Source organism: Monodelphis domestica, chromosome X (assembly GCF_027887165.1).
Source record: "Monodelphis domestica isolate mMonDom1 chromosome X, mMonDom1.pri, whole genome shotgun sequence".
NCBI classification, from domain to species: domain Eukaryota; kingdom Metazoa; phylum Chordata; class Mammalia; order Didelphimorphia; family Didelphidae; genus Monodelphis; species Monodelphis domestica.
In genome coordinates this window covers 75,490,807-75,517,406 of record NC_077235.1, presented here as the reverse complement: position 1 = coordinate 75,517,406, position 26,600 = coordinate 75,490,807, and the positions used below count along the sequence as shown (strand labels likewise).

General features: G+C 36.0%; 1 long non-coding RNA gene across 2 annotated transcripts in view; it reads right to left on the bottom strand.

Moving 5' to 3' along the window:
- Positions 1 to 2,713: 2,713 nt before the first annotated feature.
- LOC103101359 (uncharacterized) overlaps positions 2,714 to 26,600 on the bottom strand; it is a 179,255-nt gene continuing 155,368 nt past the window's right edge. For both annotated transcript variants that reach the window (XR_008914431.1, XR_008914430.1), the window contains one exon: positions 2,714 to 26,600. This exon is cut by the window's right edge and continues 13,216 nt beyond it. This is a non-coding gene — a long non-coding RNA (uncharacterized LOC103101359).

Below are 26,600 nucleotides of genomic sequence, written 5' to 3'. Positions count from 1 at the left end.
TATAAACAAGATTCCTTCCCAACACTAATATTGCCAGCTCCCAGGATCATCTGAGCTATGCTAATCTTTGTTCTAAGAGCTTTTGCATGCTCTAATGGCTTTCCTAGCCCTAATGTCCTTCCTTCTAAATGCCCTTACTGGGCTGACATTCTCTTCTCTGTAATTTCTCCCAAGTCCGTCCTCCATTCTATATGCTCACAACCACAGAATCAGGTCATTTCTGTTTTCTAGTGCTGACCACCTGTTACTTTCTGGGTTCTAAAGTCCCTCCCAAATTTGATATTCCAGGTTGCAGTGACCCATCCAGCTCAAGTTAATTTTTTCTAAGTTGCCTCCAAGCTCATTCATTCAATGTTCTTCATTACCTCCTAGTTCTAACACTCTGGCTTTTTGTGAACTCCTGCTTTTCATGCTTAGAATCAGAACCACTCTCTCCACCCTGGAAGTCTCAATTCTAAGTTCTCTCCAACTTCCAATATATTCTCTTGAAAGGGCCCTCTAACTAACAAAAACACTGTTTTTGATGTTCCCTCTCAGTTTGGTTATGTTATAGTTGATGTCTCCTCCCTCTAATATTCTAAGGGGAATTTTTCCTTTTCACAGATTTACTCAATTTTATTATATTAAATTACACATATATTTGCAATACTCATTTAAAAGCTTAAACTCTTTTTCTCTTGAATTTTTATACTTTGTTTTTTAATAAACCATTCTGTCCATTCTATAATAATAGTATATATATATATATATATATATATACATACATATATAATCCTTAACCTTTCAAGACACTGTGTTCAATTATTGTGTTTCAGGTTTAGCTTTCTTTTCTTTTCTTTTGATTTTTCTTCCTTCCAGATTAGGCATTTTATCTTGATCTTTCATCTTTGACTGAATGATTTTAAGCATGAGTTTTAATAATCAGGAAATCAACATTGTGTTGATAACAATTATTATATAATATAGATTGCATCTGGTACTCTAAGTAAATTTTAAATTATTGATCCAATTTACTTGTCTGTCCCCATACCTTGCAACTCTGAACTCAGAAATAAAAATCCATCCCAGCAATAATATCCTGTGTTCTCAGGCCCCTCTAAGCTCTGATAATCTATATTCTAAGAGCCTTCTCAGTTCTGACACTGTGTGGTTTTATAATCCAAGCCAGTTCTGAAATGATGGAGTCCAAGGTAATTATTGGCTTTTCTATCCCTTCCTCTAAGTTCTTTACCAGTCTTAGCATTCCTTTCTCTATGATTAATTGTGGACATGATATTCTGTTTGCTTAGATCCCACAAAATCAGATCATTTCTCTTCACCGGCTTTGAATATTGCCTACATTTTATGTTTGAAAGTCTCTCATGCCTTTGCTATTATAGGGTTGGAGACCCCCCATCCAATGTAGGTACTTGAAAATGTTCAGTTGCCTACAGGCTCAGACATTCTGTGTTCTACAGACCTTCTCAAAAATATGATATTCTGGCTTCTCTTTTAAAACCCATTTCTAACATCCTGAACCTGGGACTGACATCCCAGCCCTGAAATTTTCCATTTTAATCTCTATCCAGCTTCTAAGCTATACACTTGCAGTGCCCCTCCAAGTATGACATTCTTTTCTCAAAAGAACCTGTTGGCTCTGTCATTTTATGTTCAAAGTCTCCTCAATCCAGTGATATTCAAAGGTTTTGTTTTCCTTTTCAATTATGTTTTATTATGTTAAAGTTACATATATGTCTTAGCAATACAATTATTTTAAATAACTGTCATGTTTAAAATTAGGTCTTTAACATCTTATTTATTAAGAAAAAAACCCACTTCCATTTCTCGAAATGAATAGGAATAGGAGAAGCTTGGTGGCACAGTGAATAGCGACCCAGGCCTGGAGTCGGGAGGTCCTAGGTTCAAATCTGACCTCAGAAACTTCCTAGTAAGTCACTTAACCCACCCCCAATTGCCTAGCCCTTACCACTCTTCTGCCTTAGAATCAATTCTTAGTAATTGAAGCATTCGTGGTATAGGAATTATATAGAAACATACTGCATGTCATCTCCTAAATATATTTTAATATTGATTCTTAAATTTATTTCTCACTCCCCCCAAAATTGGGCCTCTGAGAACAGAAACAAAACTCATTCCCATATTGTGTCTTATTAAGACCATTTGATCTCTGATAATGTATGTTCTAAGAGCCCTCTCAGCTCTGATGCTTTTTGGTTTTATGGCCAAAACTGGTCCTGAAGTGTGTATTGTAAAGACATTCCTTGTAAAGACATCCTTTCCTCAAAGTGCCTTGTCAGCTCTGACATTCCCTTCTCTATGGTTTTCCTGAGTCTGACATTTTGTGTGCTCGTGTCCCAAGGAATCAGAAAATCTCAATTTTCTGGCTCTGGCTCTCACTTTCTGTGGTCCAAAGTCCCTCCCAAATTTGCTCTTCTAGATTGATGGGTCCAGCCCAGACCCAAACCTGAGATATTCTATGTTGGTTATGCCTTTTCAAATACCACATTTTGGATACCATGTCAACTTCTCAGTCTGTTATTCAGGGCCCACACTACCATTGTAGCATTGAAATTCTCCATTCTGAGTTCTATCCACCCTCTTCTCATGAAAGGCACCTCCAAGCTAGATATTCTGTTTTCTAAATTGTGCCTGCCAATTGATATCCAAAAGCTTTTCTGTTCTCTAATTTCCAACATTTCTTTTTTCCTCTTCATTTATTTAGTCAGTTTTAGTACATTCGTATAGTTAGTATATTAACTGGCTTGTGTGTATTAGCAGTATAATTATTTGAATTCACAAATTGTTTCCTCTGTGAATCCTGTGTTCTTTTCACCACCAATAAATATAGCCCATTAATTAACAATAATATGTACAGCAGCTTTTCTCCATGAAAACAACACATGCAATTACTTTCCCAATTTTTTCCATTTTTTTTTTTTGCTTAAATTCTGATTAGGCACTGAATGTTTGAAATTTCTTTTTGCCTATAGGACTCAGGGCATGAATTGGGTTGGGCTATTTCTTCAGAGGATCACCATATGCTTATTGTAATTATACTCAAATATATGTTGCCTTATAAATCATAAATAATCTTTTTTCAGTGTTTTTTTTTTAAATTGAATTTACTTTTCCCCATGACTTGGACACCTGAGTACATTGACAAGATTCCTTCCCAATACGAATATTATCTGTTTTCAAGACCATTGAAGCCTTGGTAACCTTTATTTTAAGAGCCCTCCCAGCTCTGACACTGATTTTCGAAATTGCATGTTCTAACGGGCTTGGCTCTGATATCCTTTCTTCTAAATGCTCTGCCTACTCCAACATTCCCTTCTCTGTGGTTGCTCCCAGACCCTCCCTCCTGTGTGCCTACATCACATGGAATTTCAGATACTTGCTGTTCTTTAGCTCTAATCATTTCTAACTTTCTCTGTTCTACAGTCCCTCCTCTATTGGATAGTCCAGGTTCAAAGGGCTCTTCTAGCTCAGCCACTCTTGGCTCTAAGTTGCCTCCAAACCCATTCATTCTGTATTCTACATTCTCTCTTAGGTCTAATGTTCTGGCTTTTTGTCATCTTCTGCTTTTCACACATATAGCTGGCACCGCTATTCCCAGAGCAAACTCTATCCAATCTCCAATAAATTGTCTTGAAAAGGTCCTCCAAGTCAGACAGTATTGTTTATGTACCTTTTCAGCCATGTCATTTTTCTGGTGAAAATTCCCTTCTTCTGCTGATATTCTAATTTTGCTTTCCTCCCTTTTCACTTATTTCTTCAGTTTTATGATATTAAACTATCTGTATGTATAAGCAATACAATCATGTGAGAACACAAATTGTTTTACTTTTGAATTCCTTGTCCTTTATTTTTTCAATAAATATTGATCCAACCAGCAATTATACTATCTATTACAATTTTTACTCTTTAAGACACTAAATGCAATCACTGTCTGTTATTTTTTCCTTTCCTTTCCTTTTCCTTCTTTCTTTTTTATTAGAAGGAGATTAAATACTGTATGTTCATCTTTCATCTTTGAGTGATGCTAGACCTGATTTGTACTTGGGCGTGTTACCATTTTGCTGATATAAATTTTTACGTAATATTAGGTGGCTCTTACCCTAAATAAACCTTTACAATTTTTTGTTGATATTTGCCTGTCCTTCCTCATAAGTTGAGTCTGGAAATAAATTTGTTCCCAGAATTGGTTTTGTTTTTTCTTAGGACAATTTGAGCACTGATAATTCATGCCCTCTCAACTGTGACACTGTGTATGACCACAACTAGTATTGAAATTATATGTTCTAAGGGCTTTCCTGCCTCTGATATTCCTTTTTCTAAGTCTCTTGCCTGCTCTGACCTTATATTCTCTGTAACCTTTCTCAGGCCTGATATTCTGTGTGGACATGCATCACATAGCATCACATACTTTCTATTCTCTGGTGCTTACTATTTCTAACTTTCTGTGTTCTAAAGTCCCTCCCACATTGGATATGCCAGATTCCAGGGCCCCATCCAGCTCAGAACTCATTATTTCTTAGTTGCCCTCAAGCTCAGACATTCTATGTCGGACATATCTTCTCAAGCAAGTCTCATATTCTAGGTATTATATTAACTCCCACTTCTGAATTTGAGAGCCTGGATTGCCATTCCAGCATGGAAATTCTCCATTCTAGGTTCTGACCTTCTTATTTGCTCTCATGGAAGACTCCTCCAAGTTAGGCATTCTTATTTCTAAAAGACCCAACCAATCCTAGTTATTTTATATTCAATAGCATCTGTCTTCTCTGGTATTCTAAGGGTTGTTTTCCTTTTCACCTAATCAGTTTTAGTATATTAAATGCCATATATTTATTAGTAATATAATTCTCCCAGTGCATCCCTCTTTCTCACCCTTCTTTTCTTTTCTTGAGATTATCCCAACCTGACAGTCACAGCCATGTTCCTTGCTTAAGTAGATTCCCTTTAATGGCTCTAATGGTGATCAAGTTCTGAGGGGCTAACATGGATCACTTTCCTTCTTATTTATGACTTTCCTGCACTGACCTTCCCTTTTCTGTGGTTTCTCCCAGATCTTACATTCTATGTGCTCATCTCCCATAGAATCAGATAATTTCTGTTCTCTGACCATCTCTTCATTTTATGTGTCCCAAAGTCCCTCCTCCCAAATTTGATATTCCAAGTTGGAGGGCCCCATCTAGTGCAGACCCACACTGATTGATTCTAAATAGCGTCCAAGCTCAGAAATTCTATGTTGAATGTACCGTCTCAGGTCTCATATCCTGGATACTATGTCAACTCCCTATTCTTCTCTTTCAAGCCTGGACTGACATCCCAGCACAGAAAATTTCTATTCTAAGCTCTGTCCAATATTTGCCCTTGAAAGGTACCTCTGACACAGACATCCTAATTTCCAAAGATCTTCCCAGGTTGGGAATTTTGTCTCCAAAAACCTTTCTGTCACCTGATAGGTTACATTTTTTTCTTGTCTCTCATTTAAGCAGTTTTAATGTATTAGATGGCATATGGTTATTACAATACAATTATTTTAAATCACAATGTTTTGCTTGTGAATACTGTGTTACCTTTTTTTCTTGACATATATGGCCCATCCACTACCAGCAAGTAATATATACAACAGCCTTTGGCCTAGAAAGCACTGCAGGCAATTGCTTTTTTTGTCATCCCTCCCCCCACCTCAATTTTTTGGTTTAAATTTAGGAATGATATGTTCATACTTCCAATTTGGTTGTATGATTCAAGACGTGATTTTTAATTCAGAGGATCTTCATTGTGCTTACTGGTATTATATTTCCATATACCTTGTATTTAATAACATAAAATACTTTTGAAAATATTGTCTACATTTAACTTATTTTCTCTGTAACTTGGAGCCCTGAGCACATAAACAAGACTCCTCAGCAATGATGTTGCATGTTCTCTGGCCCATCTGACCTCTCCTCATCTTTGTTCTAAGAGTCTTCTTGGCTCTGACAATGGGGTTTGGTGGGCAAAGCTTATCCTGACATTGTATGTTCTAAGGGCTTTCCTGGCTCTGACATTCTCCCTATAGCTTCCCCCAGGCCCTACATGCGGTGTGTGTTCACCGCCCAACAATTTCTGGTCTCTGGAACAACACAAAAATGAACAGAACTGGGAGATCATTGGGCACACTAACAGCAATGTCCTAATGATGGCCTTGGCTACTTTGATCATGACAGTGATCAAAGGACTTACATTTCCAAAGCACTCATGAGGAAAAAATTCTATCCTCCTCCAGAGGGAGAACTGATGAATTCTGAGAACAAGATGAAGCATAATTTTCTCACTTATATTATTTTTCTTGCTTATTTTTTGTGATATGGCTTTTATGGAAATGTTTTGCATCACTTCACACATATGATTGATATCATAATGCTTGTATTCCCAAAGGGTGGAGGAGGAGTGAGAGGGAGGAAGAGAATTCAGAACTCAAGATCTTTTTTAAAAAGAATATTAAAAATAAAATGAAACAATAATAAAGCAGCTATAATTATTCAAGGTACAGTAAGCTATAACTGTATTTTCTCTTTTCCTTTTTTGTTTTGATTAAAATAGATTTGGCATCGTAGGTTTCCTTTCATCTCTTACTAGCTAATACAGCACATGACTTTTGATCTAGAGTATCCCCATTGAGCTGAAATCTCTTGTATTATCATATATGTGAGATCATTGACCCTAAACAGAATTTATTTTGTCAGATCAGTTTGCCTGCCCTTCCACACAAGGTGGAGATCTGAACCCAGAAATAAGACTTATTCCCAGCAATAATACTGTTTTTTTCTGGGTTTTCCAAGCTGTGTTCTTAAAGTTCTAAAAGACTCTGACCCGGAGTGGTTTTATGGCAACAGCTAATTTCAAAGGGATGTGCTCTAAGGGCTTTCCTGGCTCTGATGTCAATTATTCTAACTTTCTCTGCAGCTTTTTCATTCCCTACCCTGGGGCTTCTCTTGGGTCAGCCATTCTGTTTGTTAAGATCCTATGGAATACAACAGTCTCAGCTCTTTGCCTCTGACCAGCATTCCTTTTCTGTGTTCTGAAGTCCCTCCTACATTTGATATTATAGACTGGAGGGCCTCACCCACCTCAGACCCTACGGATGCTAAATTGCCTCTAGGCTCAGACATGCTATGTTGGACATATTTCCTAAGTCTCGTTATCAGGTCTAATGTCATTAATTAGTTCTGCTCTTCAGAGTCTTGAATGGAGTCCAAAACCATTCTCTGGAACAGCATCTCCAAGTCATACATTTAATTTTCTGCAGACCCTCTGCCTGTCATTTTAAGCTTAAGAGACCTTCTTGGCTTTTATATTCTGGCTTTGTTTTCTCCCTTTCAATTATTTCTTCAGTTTTAGTATATGAAATTACTTATACAAATTAGCAATTATTTGGGATTATACAATTTTCCCTTCTGACTTCTTTATATTTACTGTATTTTTTCTTTCTTTCTTTTTAAACCCTTGCCTTCTGTCTTAATATCAATTCTAAAACAGAATTGCAGGGTCACATAGCTAAGAATATGTACTGTATTTTTTCAATATGTATTGACCATTTTCTAATATTAATAGTGATCTCCACATCAGGTTCAACTGTTCAAAGTACTACAAGTAATAACTGTGTTGTTTTTGTTGTTGTTGTTGTTGCACTTTTTCCTTCACTCTTGATTTGTCACTATATGTTTGCTTTTCATCTTTGACATGCGTTTTGATTTTGAAGATTCCCATTGTGCTAATATTTGTTACACTGACATGTATATGGGATCATCCCCGCTACATTTACTTTGTTTGACTGTATTCACGTTCCCTGCCCTTCCTCATAAAACAAGTTCCCAGCACTAACACCATGTTTTCTCTGGACCATCTGAGCTCTGATGATCCATGTTCTAAGAGCCCTTCCAGCTTTGACATTATATGGTTTTATGGCCAAAGCTTGTCCTGACATTGCATATCCCAAGGACTTTCCTGGCTTTGACATGCCCTGCCTGCTCCAACATTCTCTCCTCTACATGCCGTATGCTCACATCCCACAGAGTTAGACAATTTCTGCTCCCTCGCACTGACCACCTCTCTCTGTGTTCTAACGTCCCTTCCACATTTGACATTCCAGGTTCCATACCCTCATCCAGCTCAGGCACTCTGGATTCTGAATCCCTTCCAAGTCCATTCATACTGTTCTACATTCTGTCCCATGTCTGATATTCTAGCTTTCACAGCAATGCCTACTTTTCACATTTGGAGCCAGGACTGTCGCCCTGATCCTGGAAGTCTCAATTCTGATCTCTAGCCAATCTCCAATATAATTATCCTAAAAGGGCTGTCTGAGCCAGACACTATTATTGATGTTCCTTCTCAGTTATGTCTCTTCCCTCCTCTGATCATTTAAGGTTGGTTATTTTTCCTTTTTACTTAATTTTTTCCAATTTCATTATATTAAGTTGCATATAAGTATTTCCAATACAATCTGTTGAGAGCACAGATTGTTTCCCTTTTAAATTCTGGGTGCTTCCTTTTCTTTTTCAAGAAATACTTATTATTCTGTAATGAAACAGTGAGATCTATAGCAGCCTTAATGCTTCAAGGCATTGCCTGAAATGACTGCTTTGTTTGTTCTCCTTTCCTTTAAAAATTAGTACCACACCAGCATTTTATGTTTACCTTTCACTGGCTGGCACAGGACATGAGTTTTAATTTAAATGAACATAAGTTATCCGGGAAGATTTATCTTCCTGAATTCAAATCTAGCCTCAGACACTTACTAGCTATGTGACCCTGGACTAGTCACTTCACTCTGTTTGCCTCAGTATCCTCATCTGGAAATGAGCTGGAGAAGAAAATGGCCAACCTCTGTAAAATCTCTTCCCCCCCCAAAAAAAAGCCCAATGGGGTCACAGGGAGTCAGACATGACTGAAACAACTGAACAACAAAAAAAATATCCTGCAATTTGGTTTGGTTGTGAAAGTGTGCCTAACTCTTTTCAGAGAAATAAAACTCCTTTCCAGCAATGATACTATGTATTCTCTGGGACATCTGAGCTTTGACAATCCATGTTCTAAGAGCTTCCCAGTTCCAACCCTGTACAAATTTTTGGCCACATCTTGTTTTTGAAATGATATGTTCTAAAGGCTTTCCTGGCTCTAACATCCCTTGTGGATTTTACATGCCCCTTTTTGTGGTTCCTCTTGGCAATACAGTTGTTTGCTTCAATCCCATGGATTCAGAGAATTTCAATTCCCTGCCCATGACCAGCTCTTTTTTGTATGTTCTAAAGTCCCTCCCACATCTGATGTTCTAGGCTTTAAGGTCCTGTCCAGCTCTAGCCACATTGGTTTGAAATCATCTCCATTCTATGTTGGACATTAAGTCTACTTATCTGGCTTCTGGGCTGCCATCAGATCAGGGGAAATTCTCCATTCTATGTCTTAACTTGCTTCCTATAAATTCTCTTGGAATTTACCTCCAAGTCATATATCACATCTTCAAAAGACTCTGCCATCTTCCTTATTGTATTATCAATAGCATTTCCCTTCTCTTATATTACAGGGTTTCTTTCCCCCCTTTTCTTTGACCATTTTGACAATGTTAAATGCCATGTTTATTTATAATATAATTAAGGTCACAAGTGGTTTCTCATGATTTCTGTCCTGATAATATTCTCCCATAAGTATTACCATCTATTAAAAATAATAGTAATATTACTATACTTCTATTACACTTGTACCATTATAGTTTTTTATTATATTATGTGAAGACACTGCATACATTTACATTTTGGTCAGCTATGTTCTTTTCTTTTTCTTTTATTTCATATTTAGCAGTGTATCTTCAAATTTCTGACTTGTGTAATCCAGGACAGGAGTATGAATTCAGATATTCGCCATTGTTCTTATAGTTATTAACATAAATACTACATTTCATATTATAAATATATCTTTAAATTTAATTGCCTTTTTTAATAATTTGGGCCCCTGAGACTTGCACCAATAACCCGTGTTCTCAGGCCCAGCCAAACTTTGTTAATCCTTGTTCCAAGAGCCCTCAGCTCTGAAACTGATTTTATGACCAAAGCTAGTTCTTAAATTTCACATTGTAAGAGTTCATATAGTCCTTCTTCTAAGTCTCCTGCATTCTCTGAAATTCTCTTTTCACAGCTTTCCTGGTTCCTGATGCTGCATTTTTTGCAAATCCCACAGAATCTGGTAATTTCCATTCTTTTGGTTTAACTACCTTTAACTTTCTGTCTTCTAAAGCCCTCCCACATTTAGCCCTGACCCCATCAGTCATCAGTGCTCTTTCTGGCAGTGGATAGCATTTTTCATGATGAATCCTTTGAAACTGGTGGGCCATTGCATTATCAGTGTTAAGTCTTTTCAACTGATTATCTTTACAATATTGTGGTCACTGTGTATCTCTTTCTCCTGCTTCTGTTCACTACACCTTGTATCAGTTTATAATGTCTTCTCAAGTTTTTTCTGAAACCACCTCTTTGTCACTTCTTATAGCACAATAGTATTCTATCAGATTCATATAACATTTTCAGCCATTTTCCAATTAATGGGTATCCCCTTGGTTTCCAATTTTTTACATCACAAAAAGGGATACTATAAATAGTTTTATACATGATTTTTTATCATTTTTTAAAATCTCTTTGGGCGTATAAACTTTGTAGGGTTTCGAAGAGTTAAAGGGTACATATAGTTTAATAGATTCATGAGAATGGTTCCAAATCGTTCTCCAGAAGGATTGGATTAGTTCACAATTCTACCAACAGTGCATTAATGTGCCTGTTTTGCCACATCCCTTCAGCATTATCATATTCCTTCTCTGTCATTTTGGCCAATCTGATGGGCATTAGGTGGTACCTCAGAGTCGTTTTAATTTGCACTTCTTTAATTATTTGTGATTTAGAGAATTTTTTCATTTAACTATAGCCTTGATTTCTTCCTCTGAAAACTAGGGAGCTTATTTTTTTGTCCATTTATCAACTGAGGAGTAGCTCTTATAAGTTTGGCTAAGTTCCCTATGTATTTGAGAAATGAGATTTTTATCAGAGACTTGCTGCACAAACCACACACTCTACCACTTCTCGTTTTTCTTCTAATTTTGACTGCATTAGTTTTGTTCATGTAAAATTTTTATGTTGTCAGAATCATTCCTTTTTAATTTCCATGTCCCTCTCTTTCTCTTGTTTGGTCATGAATTATTCCCACAGGTAATTGTTTCTATGCTCCCCTAATTTACTTATCCTATCACACTTTATGACTAAATTATGTACCCAGTTTGGGTTTATACTGGTATATGGTGTGAGATGTTGCATTTATAACTAGTTTCTGTCTGACAACTTTATAACTTTCTCAGAAGTTTTTGTCAGCTGTTGAATTTTTTCCCTAATAGCTGGGATCTTGAGATTTATCAAATACTAGGTCACTTTGTTCATTCACTTCTCTAGATTATATACTTAATCTTGTCCTCCGGTTAAACACTCAATTTTTTTTATGATTATAGTTTTGGAGTATAATTTGAGATCTGGTACTAGTAGGCCACCTTCTTTCTGATTTTTCTCACTGATTCCCCTGATATTCTTGACCTTTTATTCCTCTAGATGAATTTTGTTATAATTTTCTCTAGCTCTATAAAGTAATTCTTTAGTAGTTTGATTGTTCTGGCACTGAATACGTAAATTAATTTGGGTGATACTGTCATTTTTATCCTGTTGCCTTGGCCTACTCTTGAGCAATTAATATTTCTCCAATTATTTAGATGTCTTTATTAGTATGAAGTTCAGTTGTTCAGTCATCCGAGTTATGTCCTACTGCGCATTCCCTCGGTTATCTTCCTTTGCCTATATTTGCTTGCTACTGTCTCCCCAATTAGAGTGTAAGCTTTTTGAGGAGATTCTTTTCCTTCTGTATCAACATTCATCACAATGCCTGGCACATTGTGGGTACTTAATAAATGTTTATTGATCAATTAGCAATAGTTATTTGAGAGCACAAATTCTCTATTTTGAATTCTGTTCACTTTATTTTTCTCCATGAATACTAATCATTCGTTAACAATAATTTTTATATCTCTAACAGCCTTAACCCTTCAAGACACTTTATAGAATAAATGTGTTGTTGGTTATTTTGATTTCCTCCTTCCCTTCTTTTTTCCTTCCTTCCTTTAACACTGGTATGTTCACTTTGCCTCTTTGACTGGGATACAATATATAACTTTTAATTGAGGATCACCATTGTGCTAATATCAATTATACTGAAATATAGGTGGAATCTCATACACTAAATGTACTTTATCTCTGTTGTGATAATTTGCCTGAATTTCCTCATTAGTTGGAATTCTGTGTACAAAACCAAAACTCGTTCCCATTAATGATACTGCATTTTCTCAGAACCATCTGAGCTCTGATGTGTCTTCTAAGAGCTTTCCCAACTCTGACACTGTGTGACTTCACAGACAAGGCTAGTCCTGAAATTGGGTGTTCTAAAGCCTTTCCTCCCTCCAATATTCCTTCTTCTATGATTCCTGCCAGCTCTGTGGTTTCTCCCAGGTCTTGCATTCTATGTGTTCAGATCCCATGGAATCAGACAATTTCTTTTCTCTGATTATCTCTCATGTTGTGGGTTCCATAGTCTCTTCTCCCAGGTTTGATATTCCAGGTTTGAGGGCCCCATGTGGTTCAAGTTCCATTGATTCTAAACTGCCTCCAAGCTTCCAGACATTCTATGTTGGACATAGCCTCCCAAGTCTCATAGTCTGGCTTCCATGTCACCTCTCAGTTTGGATATTCAGGGCTTTGACTGACATACCAGCACTGAAATTCTCCACTCCAAGCTTTAACTAGCCTTCTCTTGAAAGACTACTTCAAGTCAGACATTATACAGGATCATCCCATCCTGCTTATTTTATGTTCAAAATACTCTCCTATTCAAGGGTCTTTTCCCCTTTTATTTATTTAATCAGTTTTTGTATGGTAAATGACATGTAAATTAGCAATACAATCATTTCTCACCCGGCTGCACTACTTTGGGAACTGACTGATATCTCCAGAATGCTCCTGGCAAGTCATTATTGGAACCACCTCATCAACCTTGGTCCTCCACTTCTGCCTCTCTGATTGGAGGGTTGGGCTATGAACTCCAAACTTCCATTTAAGGATAGGTCAGACATCTCATTTTTTAGCTGGCTGCATTACTTTGGGATTTTCTGATTGACTTCTCCACCATGCCCCGGGCTCTGGTATATCCTCTTCCAACCCTCCTCCCCACCTCCTCTCCCCTTTTCAGCTTCCTTTTGTGTTTTGTCTTGCCTCATTAAAATCTCCTAGAGGATAAGGACTGTTTTTCTCTTCTGGTATTTGCAACCTTAGTGCTTAGCATAGTACATGGCATGTGGTAGGAGCCTAATAAATGTTTATTACCTATTGGCTAAGATCATGAATTGTTTCTCTTGTGGAACTTGATTACTTACCTTATTCTTTCAACAAATACACCAAATTCATTAACAACAACAACAAAAACAAAAACACGTATAGTAGCCTGACCCCTTGAAAATATTACATACATTAACTTTTTTGTAATTTATTTTTTGTTTCATTGTTTTCTGTTTTCACATTTCACATTGCATATTCAAATGTCTACTTTGGCTGTTGTGATTGAAGGTAGGATCTTTAATTCAGAGGACCACCATTGTGATTCCAAATAAGATATTGAAATATCGTGCATATCATATGTATATCTATGTCTATTTTAAATGTTTTGAATTTTTAACTTGTATTTCCCATAACCTGGACATAAGGACAAAATTCTTTACCAGCAATATTTTATGTTCTTGAGACCATTTGAGATCGGATCATTTTTTTCTAAGAACCCTTCTAGCTCTGACTCTGTGGTTTTGTAGCCTTGCTAGTTCTGAAATTATATGTTCTAAGGGCTTTCCTCATGTTGATAGCCCTTCTTCTAAGTGCCCTGCTAGCTCCTTTCTATGACTTCTTCCAGGCATTACACATTCTGTGTGCTCATATTCCAAAGAAGCAAACTGGACAAATCTCTGGCCAAGTTCTCTGATTCTGACTGTCCTCCACTCCTTGTATGCTAAAGTCACTTCCAAGTGGGATATTCTAAGTTGGAAGGTACTATCTAGGTCATGCCCCATTAATTCTAAATTGCCTCCAAACTGAGACATTCTATAGTGGGCATACCTTGTCATGGTCTCATTCTGGTTTCTCTGTCAATTCCCAGTTCTGATATTTTAAGCCTGGACTATCATCCCATCATGAAATCCTCCATTCTAAGCTCTAGCCATTCTCCAATATATTCTCTTGAGAGGCACCTCCAAGTCAGACATTCTATTTTTTAAATTCAGTTTTATTTTCAGTTCCAAATTCTTTTCCTCCCCTTCCACCCTCTCCCCCACCCAATGAGGAAGTAGGAAATACAAAATCTTTTACAAATATGAAGTCATTGAAAACAAATTACTGCCTTTGTCATGTTGTGGAAAACATGCATACACACACACACATACATACGCACACACAAAAGAAATAAAGAGAAAAAATATGCTTCATTCTACACTCTGAGTCCATCAATATTTTATGTGTAGGTGTCTCCTCATGAGTCCTTTGGAATTGTGATTGATCATTGTATTGACTAGAATTATGAAGTCTTTCATAGTTTATTATTCAAAATTGCTGTTACTGTGTATGTCACTCTCATGGTTCAGTCCCTTCACTTTGCATCGATTCCTTGAAGTCTTCTCAGATTTCTGTGAAACTGTCATCTTCATCATTTCTGGCAGCAGTATTTCATTTCCGACACTACTCCATTCATATGTGTGTAGATATTCCACATATATGCATTCGTAATCCGTAACTTCTTCAGACTTCCAGTCGATGAGCATTCCCTCAGTTTCCAATTCATTGCTGACACAAAGAGCTGCTATGAATATTTTTGTATATTTGGGCCATTTCCCCTTTTCCTTGATTTCTTTGTGTTATAGACCTAGCACTGCTAGGTCAAAGGACATGCATAGTTTAATAGTTTAGAAGAGTTGGAGTAGTTCATAGCTCTATCAACAGGGCATTTATTCTGTCACATCTCCACCAGCATTTATTCTTGTCCTTTTTTGTCAGCAGCCAATATTAGGTGTGAAGGGGTACCTCAGAGTTATTCTCATTTATGTTTCTCTAATTATTAAGTGACAGAGCATTTTACATGGCTATTTAAAACTTGATTTCTTCCTCTGAAAACTGCCTATTTGTATTCCCTTACCAACGAGGGAATAACTTACTTTCATAAGCTTGTCACAATTCCTTATTAAAATTAGATTTTTATCAGAAAATCTTGCTGTCCAGATTCACCCCTCCACCCAGTTCCTTGTTTTTCTTCTCATTTTAACTGCATTTGTTTTGTTTGTGCAAAAACTTTACTTTTATGTAATCAAAATTTTCCATTTTGTCTTCTGGAAGCCTCTCTTTCTCTTGTCTGGCCATGAACTCTTCCCTTTTCCAAAAAATCTGACAAGGTAATTTCTTCCATACTCCCTTAATTTGCTTATCCTATCACACTTTGTCTAAATCATGTCCCCGTTTAAGTTTTATATTGGTAAATGGTGTGAGATGTTGGATTGTGCCTAGTTTCTGCCCAACTATTTGCCAGTTTTCATCAAATAATCAATTCTTGCCCTAATAGCTAGGATCTTTAGGTTTATCAAACACTAGCTTACTATGTTCATTTGCTTTTGCATATTATGTGCCTATTCTGATACACTCTATTTGTTATCTAATACAATTTTGTTTTAATTACAGCTTTGTAGTGTAGCTTAAGATCCGGTACTGCGAGGTCTCCTTATAATTTTTTTCATTAATTCCCTTGATATTCTTGACCTTTTGTTCTTCCAGATGAATTTTATTAGTTTTCCTAGTTCTTTAAATTAATTATCTGTAGATTGATTGGTATGACATTAAAGAAGTAAATAAATTAAGTAGGATTGTCATTTTTATTATATTGTCATGGTCTATACATTAGCAATAAATATGTCTCTAGGTTTTTAGTTCTATTTGTGTAAAAAATGTTTTGTAAATTGTGTTCATAGAGTTGCTGTGTATGCCTGGCAGATAGACTCAAGTATTGTTTGTCTTTTTTAATGGAATTTCTCTTTCTATTTTTCCTGCTGGATTATGTTGGTAATATATAGGAATGCCGATCTTGTGTGGATTTATTTTCTGTTCTGCAACTTGGTTGAGGTTCATTGTTTTGACTAGTTTTTTAGTTGTCTCTCTAGAGTTCTTTAACTAAACCCTCATTATATCATCTGCAAATGATGATAGTTTTATTTCCTCATTGCTGATGCTTGTTCCACCAGTTTTTTCTTGTTCCTAGCACTAATATCAAATAATAATTGTAATAATGAATATTTTCATTTGTTCCTTAATGGTTGTATTTGGTTTTAGATATATATTACTTACCATTTTAAGAAAAGTTTCACTTATTCCTATGCTTTTTAGTATTTTGAAAAGATGTGGCTGTTTTCTTTTGTCAAAAAAATTTATGCATTCATTGAAATATGATTTTTGTTATTGATATGGTCAAATATAGTTTACTGAATATTGAACCAGTCCTGCATTTCTGTATGCATCCAGCCAGCCTTAGCGTGGTAACCTCCTTGTTAATATTTTATCTAATTCATTTATTTAATGCTCATTAAGGAAATTGGTCTGTAATTTTTTTCCATTTTGGCTCTTTGTGGTTTTTATATCAAGGTTATATTTGTTTCACAGAAGTATTTTGGTAGGACTCCTTTAGATTTTTTTTCCAACAGTTTATGTAGTATCAGAATTAAATTGTTCTTTAAATGTTTGGTAGAATTCACCTTTAACTTCATCTGGTCCTTTGGTTTTTTTCTTAGGGAGGTCATTTTTGGCCTTTTAAATTTCTTTTTTTAAGTTGTGGTTATTTCGGCATTCTATTTCCTGATGTGTTCGTATGAGAGTTTAGTTTTTCAATTTTATTGGCAAATGCTTGAACAAAATACCACCTAATTATTGCTTTTATTTCATCTTCATTGGTTTTGAATTTACTCTTTTCATTTTTGTAACTGGTAAGGTTTTTCTTTTTTTAAAAAATCAAATTATCCAATGGCTTATCTTCACTTTTTATAACTAAAAAGCAGTTTTATTATTTTATTGGAACTTTTTTCAACTTCTAATTTTATTAATCTGTCCTTTGATTTTCCAGATTATTTTGATATTTATCTGGAGTTTAAATTTTTTCTAGAGTTTTTTGTTTGGTTTTATTGTTGCATACTTAATACTTTGATCTGCTCTTTCTCTCTTTTATTGCTATAAGCATTGAGATAAAAATTGTCCCCTGAATACTGCTTCAGTTTTATCCAAAAGATTTTGGTATTTTGTATCATGGTTGTCACTTTTAATGAAATTATTGCCTCTTTAGGATTAAGTTATTTAGTTTCCAATTAATTTTAATCTATGCTTCAAAGGCTCTTTTTGGAATGTATCTTTTTATTATTTAGGGATTTCATTCAGAATGTGATGTGAATTTCCTTTTCCATTTTTACTTTGCCCTAGGCTTCTAAGATATCAGAGCAATTTTCATTTATAATTTCTTGAAACATGATAGTCTTTTTTGTGCTGTTCATAACTTTCAGGTATTGCAGTGGTTCTTAAATGATCTCTTTTTGATCTAGTGTATCATGTAAATTTGGGGTAAAGGAGGACATAGTGGAAGAAGGCATCTGAGTGATAGGCGATGAGGAAGAGTAGAAAAGAAAGCTCATGGCAAATGGTCTCAGCGCTTCTTAAATTACTTCTCTTTGATCTCTTTTCCAGGTCAGTGGTTATTCCTATATTTCATATTTTCTTCATCATCATCTTCATCTTATTTTTTTCTTAGTGTTTTGACTTAGTTTTATCATTTGTTGACTTCTCATGGAATTATTATCTTTCAGTCTACTTTGGCAAAGTCTAATTTTTAAGAAATTATTTTCTTCAGTGACATTTTGTACCTCTTATATCATATGGCAAATTCTGAGTTTTAAGGAGTTACTCTTTGGTATTTTGGGTGCCTCTTTCACTAAGGCGTTAAATCTCTTCACAATTTTCTAGCATAGTCCCAGTTTTTCTTCTACAACTTTTATTTGATTAAAAAAATAATTATGTTCATTTTCTTTTCTTAGTCATTTTCTTTAGCTCTTTGAATTCTTGTCGGACTTGTGGCCAATCTGCATCTTTGAGTCTTTCTTATAGATATTTTGAAATCATTGTTTTCCAACGTTGTGTCTTGAACTTCACCATAGAGTTGTGTATAGTCTGGCTCTTTTTTTGTTGTTTGGTCATTTTCCCCAGACTATTTCTTGATTTTTAACTTTTTGTTAGAGTTTGGTTCTGCTCGCCTCCACAGAGAATGACTGGCCTGTGCTTCTGTCTTTTATGTCCTTCTTCTGCTTTCACAGCTTATTCTGGGGGCCTGTACATATTTTGGTGCTTCCAAAGTGGTGTGATCCAGGGAGAGGTCTGTGTTCTGCAGATGCCTGACCAGGTTTGGATACATTGCTCATGTGTCATTGAGAGTGTATAGACTGCTGCTGGACTCAATCTTAGTTAATGTTGCTGAGAGGTTCTGCAGATTCAGAGCCACTAAACTGCTGGCTCACCCTTGGTTTTCATCACCTAAATCTGACACTTTAGGCTTGTATGTGAGGTACTTTAAAAGTTGTGTGAATTTACTTTTTAATCAATTATTTTTCTTCTTTTCATTGCTTCCCTTTTAATCCAGATGAGGCACTGCATATTCAAATTTCCCTTTTGGCTGTGTGATTCAGGACATGAATTTTAATTCAGAGGATCACCATTGTGCTTATAAATATTATATTGACATTTATGTTGCATTTCAAACCATAAATATACTTTTAAAATATTTTAAAAGTTAACTTACCATTTTTATAACACGGGCTTCTGAGCACATAAACAAGATTCTGTCCCAGCAGTGATAATTTATGTTCTCAGGCCCATTTGAACTCCAATAATCTGTATTCTAGAAGCATTCCTAGATCTAATACTGTGTAGTTTTGTCCAAAGCTAGTCCTGATATTGTATGTTCTACAGATTTCCTGGCTCTGATATCCTTTTTTCTAAATGTCCTGCCTTCTATGACGTTTTCTTATCCATGGCTTCTCCCATCCCATGGAGTCAGACAATTTCTGTTCTCTGGCTCTCTCCACCATTTCTCTGTTCTAAAGTCCCTCCCATATTTGATAGTCCAGGTTCTAGGGCCACTGCAGGCTCAAACAGTCTTGATTTGAAGTTGCTTCCAAGCTCATTTATTCTCTGTTCTACATTTTCTCCTCCTGCTTTTCACATTTAGAGCTAGGACTGCTGTATCAGTCCTGGAAGTATCTTCTATAATATATCAAATCTCCAGAACATTCCTTTAAAAGCACTTTTAAATCAGACACTGCTATATAAGGACACTTTCATCCATGTCATTTCTATGGTCAAAGTCTCCTTCCTCTTCTGATATTCTAAATTAATGTTTACTTTTCACTTATTTCTTCAGTTTCATTGTATTAAACTACACATATATGTGTATATATTTATAAACAATATAATACTTTTTAAAAATTCTGTATTTTCTTTATCTTTCAGTCAATGCTGACCATTCATTAATAATGATAGTGATATCTTTAGCAGTCGTAACCCTTCAAGACGCTGTATGCAATTATTATGTGGTGAGTTTTTCTTCTTTTCCTTTTCTTTGATATTCCTTTCTCTCGGGCCTCACATTCTTTTTTTATATTAGAACCAAATTAAGCACTGCAATGCAGGGCATAAGAGCTAATTGAGAGCCCTCCCATTTTGCTAAAATAAATTTTAATGAAATTTATGCTCCATTTCATACTCTAAATATATACTTAGTTATTGTTGTTTCTTTGCCCTTCCCTATAAATTGTAGCTCTGAGCATAGAAATAAAACTTGTTTCTGGCAGGGATACTGGGAGTTCTCAGGATCATTAGAGCTTTGACAATCCACATTCTAAGAGTCCTCAGCTCTGATGCTGAGGTTTTTGTATGTTCTAGGGGTTTTTTTCTAGCTCTTCTAGCTCTTTCTCTAAGTTTTCTGCCAGCTCTAACATTCCCTCTTCCATAGTTTCTCCCAGGCCTAATATTTTATGTACTCCTGTCTCACAATTTCTGATTGCAAACTCTGAAAATCTTCTACATTCTACATTTTGTGGTCCCTTATACCTTTGATATTATGTATTCTAGATTCCCTCCCAAGTCTACAATTCTAACTCTGATTGAAAAACCCATTTCTAATGTCCTGAGCTTGGATTGCCATCTCAGTGTAAAAATTCTCCATTCTAAGTTCTATCTACCCTCCAGGATATTCTCTTCCAGTGAATCTCAGTCAAACACTTTCTGTTCTAAGAATCACCTAGCTCTGTTATTTTAAGTTCAAAGTCGCCTCACTTTATTCATATCCAAGGATTTTCATATTTTCCTTTTCCATTATTTATTCAGTTCTATTATGTTAAATTATATGTGTCTTAGCAGTATAATTATTTAAAATCATAAATGGTGTCCCTATTAAATTTGGATATGTAAATCTTTGGTAAAAGAGAAAACTACTCCCTATTCATAATCAATAATATCAATATCAATATCTAGATGGCTATATAAATGTTTCTTTTCAGATTTTCATCCTGCTAGAATATTTTTATATTTCCTCATTGGCTATGTTTTGGGAACTGACTTGCATGATACTGATAAAAATCATACTGAAGCATATGTTGTATATCATGCCCTAAATAAAGTTTTTTAAATTATCACTCCCCCAAATTGGACCTCTGAACACAGAAACCTTTGTTTTCTTAGTTTGTTGTCTCCTTTTCACTTATTTCTTCAATTTTAGTATAGTAAATTACATATATGTATGAGTAGTAGAAATATTTCAGAGCTCAGATTCTTCTCTTTTGAATTCTGTGCATTTCTTTTTTAAATGAATATCCACCATTCATTAACAATAATAGCGGTATCTACAGAAGTCCCAACCCTTGAAGCCACCAAGGGCTAGGTTGTGACCTTTTCTTTTCAATTTTAAAAACTGGAAGCAGAGTGCCCCCTGTAGATTGTCTTTTCATCTATGTGATACAGGATGTAAGTTTTAATTCATAGCATCACCATTGTGCTGATATAAATTATACTGACATACATGTGGCATCTTATATCCTAAATATACTTTGTTTTTGTTGTGATAATTTGCTCATAAGATGGAACTCAGAACAGAAACAGAACTTGTTCACAACATTGAAATTTTGTGTTCTCAGGACGATCTAAGTTCTGATAATCCATGTTCTAAGAGCTCTGACATTTTACAATTTCATGGTCAAAGTTAGTTCTGAAATTCTATGTTCTAACGGCTTCCCTTGCTCTGATAATGCTTCTTCCAAGTGTCTTTCAGCTTTGCTATTCCCTCCTCTTGGGCCTCACATTTCTATATGCTTAGCTGCCATGAATCAGACAATAGCTGTTCCTTGGCTGTATCTCACATTTCCTATGAATTAAATAATCTCTCCCAACTTTCATGTTCTAAGTTGAAGGACACCATTCAGCTCAGGCCCCAGTGATTATTTCTGTTGCCTCCAAGCTCGGACATTCTATATTGGACACACTTTCTCAAGGCTCATATTCTGTATACTATATCAACTCCCAGGTGTGACTGATAGTCAGAGCCCCCCGGGCTACTATCCCAACACTCTAAACCCTATCTATCTTCTAATAGAGTCTCTCAAAAGGCATCTCCAAGGCAGATGTCCTAATCTCTAATGATATTCCTAGCCTAGGTATTTTATGGTCAATAGCATCTCTCTTCTCTGATATTCTTGGGAGTATTTTTCCCTTTTCTCTTAATCAGTTTTAATATATTAAATGCTAGATGTTTCTTAGCTATACAATTACTTCAGTTTCTTTTCTGATCCCTATATATGGTCCATTCATGAATAATAGTAGTATGCATATCCACCTTACCTCTTGAAAATACTACATGTGATTTTTTTGTCTGTTCAATTTTTCCCCTTTAATTTTGGATTAAGCATGGTATATTCAAAGTTCTACTTTGCCTGTGTAATTTAGGACTTGGATTTTACTTTATAAGATCACTGTTGTACTTTTCTAGGTATTATATGGTTCTACATAAGTATACTCTTAAAATGTTTTTTTATTTAATTCTCCCTGACCAAGGGAGGGAGAACCCCTGAGCACATAAACAAGACTCCTTCCTAGCAGTGATATTACTTATTCTCAGGACCATCAGTCCTCTGATAGTATTCTAAGAGGCTCCGACAGTAAATTTTTTATGGCCAATATCCTAAGGGTTTTCCTGGCTCTTATATCCCTTCTAAATTCTCTGTTAGCATTCTCTCCTCTATGGCTATACCCAAGCCTGACATTCTGTGGACCCATTTCTCACTGAATCAGACAGTTCAGTGTTGGAAAGTTTCACACCTCTGATAATATGGTGGGGGGCTCTGGAACCTTAGATCGCCTCCAAGCTCAGATATTCTATATTTTTACATGGCCCTTCCCAAGCCTGATGTTCTGACTTCTTTTGGAAAACCCATTTCTAATATTTTCTAAGCCTGGACCAGTATCCCAGTTAAGATAATCTCCATCCTAAGCTCAATTCGGCCTCCAAAATTTTGAGATGTGTTTCCAAGTCAGACAATCTATGTACTAAAAACTTTCCCAGCTCCTTAATTTTATGGTCAAAGTCCCTTCACTCTAGTGTTATTAAAGGGGATTCCCCCCTTCACTTATTTATTCAGTGTTAATAAGTTAAATGGCATTTATTAGTAATACAATTACTTAAAAACACAAATTGTTTCCCTTGCAAATCCTATATACTTACCTTCTTTTTCCCCAACAAATATGCCCCATTAACAGCAGAAACCCTTGAAAAAAAACCACATTTTTTTCCTTTCTGTCACTTTCCCCCCTTTTCAATGTTTTCCTGTTAATCCAGGTTAAACACTGTATATTCCAATGCCCACTTTGGTTGTGTGATTCAGGACATGAGTTTTAATTCAAAGGATCACCATTGAACTTATTGATATTAAATTGCCACCAGTGTTGTATTTTATACCATAGACTTTAAAAATATTTTTAAATTTTAGCGTGCTTTCTCTTTAACTTGGACCCTGAATACATAAATAAGACTCCTTCTCAACAATGATATCATGTGTTCTCAGGCCCTTCTGAGCTCTCTTAACCCTGGTTAAACTCTGACACTATGGGGTTGTGGCCCAGGGTAGTCTTGAAATTGTGTATTCTAAGGGTACTCCTCCCAAGTGTCCTGCCTTCTGACATCCTCTTCTCTCTGACAGCTTCTTACAGACCTTCCTATGCCACAGAATCAGACGATTTCTCTTCTGACCACCTCTCTCTTGTCATCTAGGGCCCCTTCCAGCTCAGGCCTTCTTGACTCTGAATTGCCTCCAAGTTCATTCTTTCTGTGCTCCACATTCTCTCCCTGGTCTGATAGTCTAGCTTTCATGTCAACTCCTGGTTTTCACACTTAGACTGAGGACTGCTGTTTCAGCCCTGGAAGGCTCTCTTCTACGATTTCTCCAGTCTCTAATATATTCTCTTGAAAGGGCTGTCCATACAAATCAGACACTATTATCTAAGGACCCACTCAGCCGGGTCATGCTTTAGTTTTCCTTTTTCCTTATTTCTTCAGTTTTAGTATATTAAATTACATATATGCATTTTTCAATATGGTCATTTGCAATCACAAATTATTATTCTTTAGAATTCTATGCACTTAATTTAATTTTTCAATGAATCAATTGACCTTTCATGAACAATAATAGTGATATTGACTGCTGCCTTAACCCTTCAAGAAACTGCCTGCAATTATGATATTCAGTGACTTTTTCCATTCCTTTTCTAAAATCAGAATCATATTAAACACCATACATTTAGTTTTTGAGTAATAGAGGACATATTTTTAATTAAGAGAATCACTAATATGCCAATACAAAGTATAATGTAAAACAGGCTACTTTTCATCCCCTAAAGAAACTTTTTTATTGTCCAGATTTACTCATTTGTCCCCATAACTTTGCAACTCCAAGCTCAGAAACAGAAATCCTACCCAGTAAAGACATTCTATGTTCTCAGGTCCATCTGAGTTCTGATAACGTAGAAGAGCCCTTCCAGCTCTGACACTGAGTGCTTCTGACCCAGGCTAGTCCTGAAATATATTCTAAGGCTAGTCCAAGGCTCTTCTGTCCCTTCAAGTTCTCTGCCAGCTCTAACTTTCTCTTCCCTATAGCTTCTTCCAATTAGCAGTATCATTACTTGAGAGCACATGTTCTTTCTCATTTTAATTCTCTGTACTAATTTTTCCAGTAAATATTGAACATTCATTAACAATAACAGTGATATTTAAAATTGCTTAAACTTTCAAGACAGTGCATAGAATCACTGCTTTTTCAGTTATTTTCTCCTTTTCTTTTTTCTGTTTTCTTTTCTGAGGAGCCAGATGGAATCTAATTAGGGACTATATGTTCACCTTTCTGTTCAGGATATACGTTTTAATTCAGAGGATCATCATTATGCTGACATATATTACACTGGATTATACATTAAATACATACTGTTATTGCATAATTTACCTGTCCTTTCCCATAAGTTTAAAATCTAAATGCAGAAACAAATCGCCTTCCCAGCAATGATACTGGGTTTTCTTGGGACCATCTGAGCCCAGGTAATCTATGTTCTAAAGCTCTCCTAGCTCTGATACCATGTAAATTTATGGCCACAACTGAGATGATATCTTCTACAGGCTACACTAGCCCTTAGACATCACTTCTACTTGCCTTGATAGTTCTGGAATTCTCTTCTCTGTGGCTTCTCCAAAACTGTGCTCACATCTCACTGAATCATATAATTTCAGTTCCCTGGCTCTGACCAACTCTCATTGTCTGTGATCTACAATCCCCCCAAGTTTGATACTCTAGTCTGGAGGGTCCCACCTAGCTCAGGCCCCATTGATTCTAAACTACCTCGAAGCATAGACATTCTAGGTCGGACATGCCTTCTCAAGTCTCATAGTCTAGATACTATGTCAGCTCCCAGTTCTGCCATGCCAGCACTGTAATTCTCCATTTCTAAGCTCTAGCCATTCTCCAACATGTTCTCTTGGAAGACATCTCTAAGTCAGACATTGCAGTTTCTGAGAGGTCTAGAACTGACATTTTACGGTCAAAGTCTTTCCCCCTTACTTTCTTCAGTTTAAAGATATTAAACTGCCATATTGATTAGCAATAGTCCTTTGAGAGCATAAACTAGTTTTCTTTTGAACCCTATGTTCTTTATATTTTTCAATACATACTAACAACAAGAGTATCAACAAGAGTAGTGATATCTGCAGCAGGCTTAACACTCAGAAGCACTACAGACAATTACTCTATTGTCTTTGATTTTTTCCTTTTTTTAGCTTCCTTTCTTTCGGAACTTGATTAGACATTGCACGCTCACTTTTCCTCTTTGACTATGTGAGGCAGGACATGAGAACTAATTACAGGATGATCATTTTGTTAATATAAATTATATTGAAATATATGTTGCAAGCATCTCATACCAAAGCATACTTTTAATTGCTGTTTAAATTTACCTGTTATTGCCAATAAGTTGTGAGTGAGGACAAAAAAACTCGTTCCCAGCAACAATATCACATATTTTCAGGACCATCTGTCTGAGCTCTGTTCATTTCTATTCTAAAGGCTCATCCAGCTCTGATACACTGTGGCTTTATGACAAAGCAAGTCTTGAAATTGCATGTACTAAAGGCTTTCTCACCTCTTCTGTCCCTTCCTCCAAATACTCTGCCAGTTCTAACACTCTCTTCTTTCTGGCTTCTCCCAAGCCTGGCATTCTTTGTGCTCATATCTCACTTAATCAGACAATTCCCTGTTCTCAGGCTTCGAACACTTCCCACTTTGGGTGTCTCAAGGTACCCTCCCCCCCTTTGATATTATGGGTAGCAGGGACCCATCTCGGGCACACAGGGTGTTAAATTGGCTCCAAACAGACATTTTGATTCTACAGACCCACAAAAGTCTGATATTTTCTGGCTTCCATCAGAAAACTCTTCTCTAACATTCAGAGCCTGGACTGCCAACTCACTGTACAATTCTTTCTGAAATGCATCTCAAAATGTGACAGCCTATGTTCTAAAAACTCCCCAGGCTTTGTCACTTTATGTTCAAAGACTCCTCTTTCCAGTGATAGTCAAGGTTTTTTTCCTTTTCACTTACTCAGCTTTGTTATATTAAGTTACGCAGTTGTCTTAGAAATACTATTTAAATTCACAAATACTAAACCTTTTAAAACTGGGTATATAAAACTTTTTTCAACAAGCACTCCCTATTCATTACCAATATCAATAATATTATTGTTAGACCAAAGTAATGAATGGAACAACGATTCCCCCCTCCCCTCAAGATATACTTTTTAAGATTTTCAGCCATTGAGGGAATATATTTT